General features: G+C 41.5%; 1 pseudogene; it reads left to right on the top strand.

The window, feature by feature from the left end:
* The first annotated feature begins 4,401 nt into the window (after window positions 1-4,401).
* Window positions 4,402-5,332, top strand: LOC127030945 (olfactory receptor 5V1-like; annotated as a pseudogene).
* The last annotated feature ends 6,640 nt before the right edge of the window (window positions 5,333-11,972 follow it).

The following is an 11,972-nucleotide window of genomic DNA, read 5'->3' as shown; positions in this document are numbered from 1 at the left end:
ACTTCACAAGCCCTGCTTTATATGTTAGATCACATATAAAAATGAGGAATATGGGGGATTACAGGGTGCTCCCCCACGGTAGAGAATGCCACAGGGAGTGGCCCAAAATCCTGTCCCCTTGATCTTTTGTTATTCAGCCCCAGTGGAATAGCTTCAGTAGTAGTCACTGAAGGTGCTACATCAAATCCAGCACCCTGCACTGACGCAGGAAAAAGAAAACCTGGACCGTCCCTGACAGGAGTTTTTCCACCATCTTCTTATACATTTCCAGCGAAGAGGATTGCACAACCTCCCTTGGAAGCCTATTGCCTGATTTAATGATAGAGACACGGTGGGTGAGGTAATATCTTTTATTGGACCACCTTCTGTGGGTGAGAGAGACAAGCTTTCAAGCTGATACAGAGCTCTTCTTCAGGTCATTATTTCATGAGGTTATTGTGTTTGTATCTGTATGTTGTGCAATATGTGAAGGGTATTGGAATTGGAAAAGGTTCAGAAAAGGGCAACAAACATGATTAGGGGTATGGAATGGCTGCCATATGATGAGAGATTAATAAAACTGGGACTTTTCAGTTTGGAAAAGAGATGACTAAGGGGGATACGATAGAGGTCTATAAAATCATAACTGGTGTGGAGAAAGTAAATAAGGAAGTGTTATTTACTCCTTCTCATAACACAAGAACTAGGGGTCACCAAATGAAATTAATAGGCAGCAGGCTTAAAACAAACAAAAAGAAGTATTTTTTTCAAACAACACACAGTCAGTCTGTGGAACTCCTTGCCAGAGGATGTTGTGAAGGCCAAGACTATAACAGGGTTCAAAAAGGAACTAGATAAATCCATGTAGGATAGGTCCATCAATGGCTATTAGCCAGGATGAACAGGGATAGTGTTCAGTTTGCCAGAAGCTGGGAATGGGCGACAGGGAATGGATCACTTGATGATTGCATGTTCTGTTCATTCCCTCTGTGGCACCTGGCACTGGCCACTGTCAGAAGACAGGATAGTTGGCTAGATGGACCTTTTGTCTGACTCAATATGGCAGTTCTTATGTTCTTATGTAGTTTTAAAGAGGACAGGATCCATTGTTCTCCATGTCCACTGAGGACAGGACAAAGAGACATTGTTTTTATTTCCCGCTAGACAGTTTCAGGTTAGATATTAAGAAAAACTTTCTAACTATAAGGATAGTTAAGCACTGGAACAGGTCAGCAAGGGAGGTTGTGAGATCCTCGTCACTCGAGATTTTTAAAAAACAGGTTGGACAAACACCTGCTGGACTTGATCTAAGTTTAGTTGGTCTTGCCTCAGCACAAGGAGCTAGACTAGATGACCTCCTGAGATCTCATCCGCCTTACATTTCTGAAATTCTGTGTCTATTTATATCTGTGAATTTGTTTGTGTCAGACTATTGTGCTTGTATGTTTATGACTAAGGCCACAATTTTCAAAGGAAGTGATGGGCCAGATTTTTAAAGGTATTTAGGCACCAAGTGGGATTTTCAAACATCTACATGTCTAACACACATTGAAATAATTTGGACCTTAGGGATTTTGGATGCCTCCATTTTCAGTTGTCTAATCTGTGATGCCTTTAAGGGGGATGATTTTCAGAAACTACTGAGCACCCACCCGCTGAAAAATCATGTCCGTTTACGATGACTTAAATTGGGTGACTCTAATCTTTTAGGCAGCTTTGAAAATCTTTTAGGCAGCTTTCTCAGAGGGGGAGATTTTTCAAAGGAACAAGGGATAGCTAGGCATCCAGCTCCCATTTCAAAAGCAGCCCATGGCTTTAAAAATCCTCCTCGTCCACCAGTGCCAACTATGAATGCCATATTAAATATGTTATCTGGGCTTCTGCTCATCTGGGCAGCCCCATATTTTACAGTTCCCATCCCTCCCTTATGTCTGCCAGGCCTCTGCATCCCAAGGCAAATCTATAGTTCCTGGGAACTCAGTATAACTTGACTAATCATGTGAGTCAGGTCTTCTCTAAATAAACACTTAGTTTGCCACAAGCCGGGGTGTTCTACCAGGCACAAGATATCTAATTGGACTCTGCTGCTGTGCAATAATAGCTCCCAAGTGCACTTTGAGCTGCAAAGCAGATTAGCTCAAAGCACTCTAGGGGAACTGTTAGCATGTGGCAGCAATGTCCAGACATACTCTGGGCACACAGCAGGCTAGTGTGGAATAGGTTTACACCCCATCACTAAGTGTCCACGTAGCTGCGCCATTAGTGGCTGTCTGAAAGTCTTGTGGCTTGCGTGCTTTATGGCACAGGTGGGAGCGGGATATTAATTAGGTAAGGAGGTGAGAGTAGGGGGTGGCCCCAGAGAGGAAGGAGATAGAAAGTGAGCGAAAGAAAGAAAGTCCTGATAAAGATGATGATAGATAGAGAGTGAGTGAGTGAGAGTGATTAACAAGAGATATGGGGAACGAGTTTATTTATTCTTCTACTGCTGAAAAGTATTATTTGGTTTATCTATGTCATATTCAGTGATGTACCTGGGTATGAACCCAGGCGGGATGTAATTGAGGAAATGGTGTGCACTGGCTGGCTGGAAGGTGGCATGGAAAATGCACAGAGGTATCAGTAGGAAAGGTTGGTATGAAAATGTTCCACACACTAGCCATGGGAGAGTGCTGCAGAGCTTTTATGAATTTAGTACCAGATCTGTACAGAAGGACTGTCCTGAGACAGGATTTCTCTCGTATTGTCCAGCCCTGAAATGCAATAGCATCCCACAGTCCTATCGATAGGGGTTAGTCTCTCCTAGATCAATGAGGAATTTAAGTCCGCAACCCAAAATTGTATTGAGTAGAAATAGCTAAGTACACAAAACCACAGAATTGTGCAAACATATACAGACACAGAATCCACACAAATATGCTACTGCACTTACACACATGCAAACACAATTAAACACACACTGACATTACCACAAATGCACACATAACACACATAATCAAATACATGCACATTGAAACACACATATGCAGATACTACCAGAATCACACAAAAGCACACACAACTGATCAAACATCTACACACAAATTAGCAAAAATTCATAACTGTATGCATACACAATTGAACACCAGTAGGCACTACCACAATCACACAGAATCACATATACAGTCACATACATGAACAACACCACACACAGCACAACCATATCCATATACAATAGAAAATAGGCACTACTGCAATCACACACACAAAAACAAGCATACACATAAGAACATAAGAACTACCATGCTGGGTCAGACCAAAGATCCATCTAGCCAAGTATCCTGTCTTTGAACAGTGGCCAATGCCAGGTGCCCCAGAGGGAATGAACAGAACAGGTAATCATCAGGTGATCCATTCCTTGTCGCCCATTCCCAGCTTCTGGCAAACAGAGGCTCGGGACACCATCCCTGCCCATCCCGGCTAATAATCATTGATGGACCTATCCTACATGAATTTATCTAGTTCTTGTCTGAGCCCTGTGATAGTCTTGACCATCACAACATCCTCCGGCAAAGAGCTCCACAGGTTGCCTGTGCTTTGTGTAAACAAATACTTCCTTTTGTTTGTTTTAAGCCTGCTGCCTATTAATTTCGTTTGGTGACTTCTAGTTCTTGTGTTATGAGAAGGAGAAAATAATACTTTCTTATTTACTTCCTCCACACCAGTCATGATTTTATAGACCTCTATCATATCCCCCTTAGTCGTCTCTTTTCCAAACTGAAAAGTCCTAGTTTTATTAATCTCTCCTCATACGGCAGCCATTCCATATGCCTAATAATTTTTGTTTCCCTTTTCTGAACCTTTTCCAATTCCAATATATCTTTTTTGAGATGGGGTGACCATACCTGCATGCAGCATTCAAGAACTGGCATACAAAGGATTTATATAGAGGCAATATGATATTTTTGTCTGATTATCTATCCCTTTCTTACTGATTCCCAACATTCTGTTCTCTTCTTTGACTGCCGCTGCACACTGAGTGGATGTTTTCAGATGACTGCTGGTGCATATTGAATGGATGTTTTCAGAACACATACAATCATATATATGCACAATAAAACTCTCACACACAAACACACAACCAGATACACTAACAAACACAACTATGGAATCAAACACAAATACACACATGAAGAGACACACAGATTCACTTTCCTGCCTTTATATTGTACAATTTAAGCTTAAATTATCCCGTAAAGTGTTCTGTCTTACTTCATAAACAACCTAAATCTGAGTTTTTCAAAAACCACCGAAGGGATTTAGATGCCCAGTCCCCAAAAACTGTAATAAGGTCAGGGCATCCAAATCTTCTACATTGTTTTGAAACCTCAGCCTCATTCTTTAAATTTATTCCCTTTTGAGTCATCTCTCTCAGCTGTGAAGAAAATGGCAAATGAAACTGCCCCAACTGAGTTCATCATCATGGCTTTCTCCATTCTCCAGCAGCTGCAGTTCTTGCTCTTTGGCATCTTCTTGGTCACCTTGCTGTGCACCCTGGTGGGGAACATCTCCATCATCATCATTATCTGCATGGATGCCAAGCTCCGCACCCCCATGTACTTCTTCCTGGGGAACCTCTCTTTCCTGGACCTCTGCTACACCACCACCAATGTCCCCCAGATGTTGGTGCACCTGGTGGAAAGGAAGAGGTTCAGCTATGCAGGATGCATTATCCACCTCTATTTTTTCCTGGCCTTTGTGGGCACAGAGTGTATCCTCCTGGTGGTGATGGCTTATGACTGGCTATGTGGCAATATGCAACCCCTTGCACTACTTGGTCATCATGAGAAAATCCCTCTGCTTCCAGCTGGCTGGTGCTGCTTGAACCAGTGGCTTCCTCAGCTCTGCAGTGCACACATTTTTCACCTTTCGGCTACCCTGCTATGGGGCCAACCAGATCAACTACTTCTTCTGTGACATCCCGCCCCTCCTCAAGCTCTCCTATGGAGACACCTCCCTCAATGAGATTATCCTGCTTGCCGTCAAGGTCTTCACTGGGTGGATCCCATTCCTGTGCATCGTCCTGTCTTACGTCTACATCATCTCCACCATCCTGAAGATACACTCCACAGAGGGGAGGCTCAAAACTTTCTCCACCTGAGGGTCCCACCTGACCATTGTCCTGCTGTATTACGGGAGATCCATCTTCACCTATGTCAGGCCCATATCCAGCTAATCGCTGGACAGTGACAGACTGATCTCAGTGCTTTACAGCATAATAACCCCCATGTTGAACCCAGTGATCTACACCCTGAGGAACAAAGATGTGAAGGGGGCTCTGAGAAAAGTTTTCATGGGGAAATTGTGTTTGCAATGAAAGTGGCAAATTTCCACCCATTGGTCTAGGGGGCTGCTCAACATTATCTGGGTGCTAAAGTTCTCTCCTTTGTGCTTTCCTATCTATTTTCAGTAGAATTGCTGAAAACACAAAAAAATAAAATTTACAATAATATACAATAAAAACCTAGACATTTTAATTTTGAACATTTAAATAGTCCCATTTTTGTCCTTTTTCACTAAACTTTGTAACATATTACTAATTACAAGGTTTTTTATTTACAATATTTAAGTGAAATTGTATTCAAAATAATTCTCAAAATGGTTAGCACAATTTTTTATTTACTGAAACTGCTTAGGTAAATAAAAAATAATAAACTATTTCAATAAATGTTTATATCACAAAAATAATTGCAACCCGCCTCCCCCCACCCCAGAGGATATATGAAAGGTTCAAACTTGTTACTGATCAGTAGGAAAAGGGGAGGTTGTGAATATTTATGGTTTTAATTATTGACTATTAAAATTCTAACTTCGCCAAATTTATAGTGCAGAGGATTTGTTTATTTTTTTTACGTACTGTTCATAGACATCGGAGAGAAGGGAAATTAAACAGTGACAGAATTCATTCTCCTGGGATTTGTGGATCTCCCAGAGCTGCAGATATTTCTCTTCCTACTGTTTCTAGTGATCTACATTGTTAGGCTATAGATATTCAGGCCTGTCTGCAAAGGCCTATACTTTAAGAATTTAGGTGTATTCTTATAACTTAGCTAGTTATAGAGGTATAAAAGAAAGAATCAAAGATCACTGTCTGTGTAATGACCTTCTCTTACTGTGACAGGCTAAGGCCTTCAGCTAAGATGTAGTTAGGCAGCCATAAGCTGGGAAATGTATGGTCACATCCTCACATTCCAAACTAGTTACATTGAAATAAGGTGCTATTGGGCTATTAGGAATACAATCCTGTCCTGATATTCCTATCACCTCCAGAGAAAGGGTAGAGCCTAGAAGATCTAAAGGGAAACTTAGTTTGATAGCATCCTGTCTGGCAAGAACTCACATCAATAGACACAGCTGGAAAACCCTTATGTCTGTATAGATGTAGTTGTGAAATCCTCACTTCTGTATTGTTTTGTACGTTTATTTGCGTGGTCTCTGTCTGGTTCTATAATTGTTTCTGTCTGCTGTATAATTAATTTTGTTGGGTGTAAACCAATGAAGGTGGTGGAATATAATTGGTTAAATAACCATGTTACAATATGTTAGGATTGGTTAGTTAAATTTCAGTAAAATGATTGGTTAAGGAATAGCTAAGCAAAACTCAGGTTTTACTATATAGTCTGCCGTCAATCAGGAAGTGGGGGTGGGGGGGAAAGAATGGAAACAGGGACCGGGGATGAGGGAATTAAAATCATGTCTTGCTAAAGGGGAAATGGGAATAGGGGATGGGAACAGAAACAGGGACAAAGGCAAGGCTCTGTGGTGTCAGAGCTGGGAAGGGGGACACTAAGGAAGGAAACTGGAATCATGCTTGCTGGAAGTTCATCCCAATAAACATCGAATTGTTTCCGCCTCTGGAGTTTGGGTATTGTTGCTCTCTGTTCATGCGAGAAGGACCAGGGAAGTGAGAGGGTGAACATGCTTGTGTATTATTTTAGCCACAATGTCTGAGATTAGCATTGGAGACTAAGGGAATTAAATACCATTCCATTAACTTCATAAGAAAATGCTAGAAGAAACATCGTTACTGGGCTCACACCTCATTTACCCATGTTTTCATTACAGAGCACAGCTGAATCAGTTGGAGTGGACCCTAGATTTTGATTCCGGAAACCTGGATTTCATTCCTGGCTCTCCACTCCCTTCCCCTGGGCTTGTCACTTTCTGTCTCTGTTCTTCTGTTTCCTTCAGTGTAATGCCATTTTCCATTTCCTTAATGTGATTTGAGATTTAGGAAACAAGTAGTCTCTGCATATGCTCATGTTCTCTTATGTAAAATGGAGACAGTAATACTCAATCCACTTGGCAAAATTCTTTAATATCTATGTTAATAAGTGCTATATAACTTAAGTATTATCATACTGTAATGAGACCAAAGCGATCTTAGAAGAGAAACCAAACATGGATCACAGTCACATCAAACTTTTCTATTTGATGCTCAGTTTCTACAGAAATGGCATCAGTCATTTGTTTACCAATACATAGTTTAGACATTTTCTTTTCTCATTCATATTACAGAGATATATCTCCCAATTCTCTCCTAAAGGTGATCAAATGCTATGTTTATTTCTCTGCAAGGATACACACAATTCTTTTTGAGATCTGTTCAGTGCCTAACACTTAAGGATAATATTTTCAAATATGCCAAAGGCCAAATTTGGAAAACTATCCATGCATTTAAACATGCAGATAGGGCCCTCGGTGCCTTTGAAAATCTGTCCTTGAGATACCATATTAAAGAACATACCATAAGAAAATAAAAACATCTCTACTGGGTCAGAACAAAGGTCCCTCTAACGCAGTATCCTGTCTTCTAACAGTGGCCAATAGCAGGTGCCCTAGAGGGAATAAACACAACAGGTAATCATCAAGTGATCCATTGGCTGTTTGCTCATTCCACGTTTCTGACAAACAGAGGCTAGGGACACTATCCCTGCCTATCCTGGCTAATAGCCATTGATGGACCTACCCTCCAAGAATTTTATGTTGTTCTTTTTTGAACCCTGTGATAGTCTTGGCCTTCACAACATTCTCTGGCAAAGAGTTCCACAGGTTGACTGTGTGATGTGTGAAGAAATACTTCATTTTGTTTATTTTAAACCTGCTGCCTATTAACTTCATTTGGTGACCCCTAGTTCTTGTGTTATGGGAAGGAGTAAGTAACATTTCCTCATTAACTTTCTCCCCACTGTCCCTGCCTGCAGGTATATGGGATCTTGAGGAGCAATTACCACACAGGTGGGGGGCCAATTAATTTCTTTATTAAAGGGAAAAGGAAGTGGTGGGAATTTAACAATGAAATGCGATGGGATGGGGTGTATAAGGTGTTTACAATAGACAATGATGGGGGGGTTTCTTATTGCACTGTGTAGGGAGTTTTAACAGTGGGGTACAGTAAGTGGGGTTCAGCACAATGGGATACAGTACAGTCAATAAGCAACTCAACTTTATATAGGAACAACTCTAGGCAGCGGAGGAGCGGGGGCACGAACACAGGGGATACAGGGAGAGGCAGCAGAGAGGTGTAAAGAAGGGCTAGAGGGACACCCAAAAAAAAAGGAAAGAAGCGGCAAAGGGTTTGGGAAGTTACACGGGGGGGTGGGAAGCAGCAAGGGGTTACAACAGGGAGACACGGAGAAGTATACAGCAGGGGAGATTGGAGCGGGGGAAAAACAGACATGGGAAAGTTCAGGGAGAGATTGGGACAGCGGGAAGACGAATTCAAGCAGTAAAAACCTTATCTATCCTCTAACTTAATCAAACTTATATAAATTACAAGCAGCTTATACAAAGTAATAAAACAGGTACAGAATACAACCAGGCAATGGCTTTTTAAAAACTATCTTAATCAACGACTAGGCAAAACAACAAATACCACAATTCTAAGCAAACTATAACAACCAACTATACAGAGCAACAAAACAGCAAACTATAACAAGGCAGGTGAAACTTACAAGCTCTACAATCTTAGCAAACTATGACTTATTAAACTAAAAAGCAAAACCTACGGTGCACCTTATGCTATGGGGAAGTCACAGAGGGCAGAGTGGTATGTGCCCAGGATACAGCTCCCAAGGCAGCCCCCAAGGAAGCCAAGGGATGGTGGCTGCAGCAGTGGATACAGCTGAAAGCAGGGAGCAGAGCTTAGCAGCGGCACAAGCTTATTTTTAGCAGAAAAGCACCGCGAAGTTTAAGAGAGGTTTTAAGACACAGACCAAGGTTTAGCTTGAGTCTGTGTGCTAGGGAAACAGAGCCAGCAGCTAAGGTAATAAAATAAAAGTATGGAAAGTTTCACAGAGGGATTCTTACCAGTCCCCAAGGCAGCAGCAAAGGCAGAAGCAGCAGCAACATCAGAATAAGCAAGGAGGGCTCGGTAGGGTCTTGATAATCAGGAGATCTCTCAGGTAGCAATTCGTTCTTCGTGGGGGGGGGTTAAAAACCGGGGGTACGCTCAAAAATAAAACGAGAGCAGAGAAAGGACCCCCCAAAACCCCTGGCTGATCAGACCAGGCAGCAATGCAGGAACCTTTCTGAGGTTTGTTTCAAAAATGTCTGTTTTTAAAGGCAAACTTAGGCAGTCTCCTGCCAATAATCCTGATAGGATCCCTCTGTCACAGGGGAGGAGGCACAGGGAAAAACTGCAGGTGAGCACAGAGACATGCCTGGGCAAAGTCCTGTGCAATAGGTGACTCAAAAGCACATGAGGCCTATGACTCATGCCCAGGATCTTAAAAACACAATCGGTCTTGCAGCTCTGGACATTGCCTGCCCTACACCAAGCCCAGGTTTAACAAGGTGATAAGAGGACTAACCCTTTGAATAGGGCAGTGGTCCCACTTAGCACGCAGCACAAGTGGCCATCCCTTTGAGAAGGGCAATGGCTCTTGTTAAACAACTTAAGGGGCCCTCCCTTTGAGAAGGGCAGTGGCCCTGGTAAACAACTTAACAGCCAGGGAAGGGCGGCCACAGGAGGAGAACAAAAACAAAATGGAGTATGGGGACAGCTGTAAGAAACAAAATGGAATAGGGGGATAGCTGTAACAGACACCCACCAATCATGATTTTATAGACGTCAATCAAAGCCCCCCCTTAGTCTTCTCTTTTCTAAGCTGAAAAGTCCCAGTCTTATTAATATCTCCTCATAAAGAAGCCGTTCCATAAACCAAGCCATTTTTGGACCCTTTTCTGAATCTTTTCCATTTCTAATATACCTTTTTTAAAGTGGGGCACCCACATCTGCTCACAGTATTCAAGATGTGGGCATACCATGGATATATATTGGGGCAATGTGATATTTTCTTCTTATTAGCTATCCCTTTCTTAATAATTACCAATTTTCTGTTACACTTTTTGACTGCTACTGCACGTTGAGTGGATGTTTTGAGAGAATTATCCACGACTCCAAGATCTTTCTTGAGTGGTAATAGCTAATTTAGACCCCATCATTTTATATGTATAATTGGGAGTATGTTTTCCAATGTACGTTACCTTGCATTTATCAACATTGATAGCAGTTATCAATCTTGTATAACTAAAGAGGCCTTCTTCAGTGGTTTGGGAAATACATTTTTGTCCAGTTAATTCCATTTGGTTTTATGAATGTTATTTCTAATTGTAAGCATGTTTTTGGAAGAGATTATCTCTTTTGTAGCAGAAAGTATGCCAGAGGTCATGGGAAATCTATGCCCAAAAAGCAGAGGCACTGAATGGCTCATCTCTTGTGAGCAATGTGAGTGTTGAGATCTCTGCCTCTAGGAACAGTGACTGGTCACTATCCACATCTATGACATGCATCTGACGAAGTGAGTATTCACCCACGAATTCTTATGCTTCAAAACATCTGTTAGTCTATAAGGTGCCACAGGACTCTGTTGCCTTTTACAGATCCAGACTAACACAGCAACCCTTCTGATACCATACAGATCTAGAGGGCTCAGCAGCACATAGGATTCAGAGAATGAATCCAATGACTACTTTCCAGTGTCCTTTCAGAGAGGGGAAACAGACCAGGATGTTACAGCTGCATGTAGGTTTCCACCATGATTAATATTTGGAATTACCTCAGCAAAGAAACCTGTGGGGATATTCAATATTCCAAAACACAGAAAGGGCTTGCTGATTTCTAAAGTCACCTATTAGACACAAGGCTTTTGATGACCATAAAAGATTTGCTGCTACAAGCACAACTGTCATGGTTGATTTCACCCTCACTTTTTTTGAAACTCCATTACTGATACCAGAAAGCACAGATAGGGCTGAAATTTAGTAACATGATATAATAACCTAATATATGTGAAAATGTTGAAAGATGTTCTTCATCTATTCAATGTAAGTACAGATGTAATCTGGCACACTGATAGTGCTCATCCTCTGTTCATGAACTCAGCTCCTACAAAATCACACACACAACTAGAACCCAACATTTCAACTTCCAAATAAACGGAAATGGTTCCACACATCTTCACAGACAGTCATACTCTTATTCAGGTGTGGATGCTCTAGTCAGGGGAAGCTAGTAATTTCCCAGTGGGTGCAGGAAAATGACTCAGACATTGGGAACCTGAAATGCAAGAAATGAGGCCACCTAGAAGGAAATTTACACTGTTCGGAATTTTTATTTCATCCAGAATGAAGGAGTTGACGTTTTTGAAATGCTTAAGTGTTTCAGTGGGATTTATTCACCTAATTAGCAGAGGGTTTTTTTTTCCAATGGCAAAAGTAGGGCAGTAGGTAGAAATTCCAAAGATTGGTCATGACTGGCTTCGTTGAAGTAGCAGACAATAAGACTCGAGGATTGTGTCATCCTGAAGTGTGTTCAGCCTGAAAATCAAAAAAGAGTCATACAAAAGATGAGTACAAAAGAACAACACATGCATGTCAGGACAAAATCAGAAAGACTATAGGACAAAATGAGTTTCACTAGCAAGAGATATGAGGAAAGAAGAAGAGGAATTAGA

Source organism: Gopherus flavomarginatus, chromosome 11 (genome assembly GCF_025201925.1).
Source record: "Gopherus flavomarginatus isolate rGopFla2 chromosome 11, rGopFla2.mat.asm, whole genome shotgun sequence".
In the NCBI taxonomy this organism is placed as follows: domain Eukaryota; kingdom Metazoa; phylum Chordata; order Testudines; family Testudinidae; genus Gopherus; species Gopherus flavomarginatus.
This window is presented reverse-complemented; position numbering and strand designations above follow the sequence as displayed.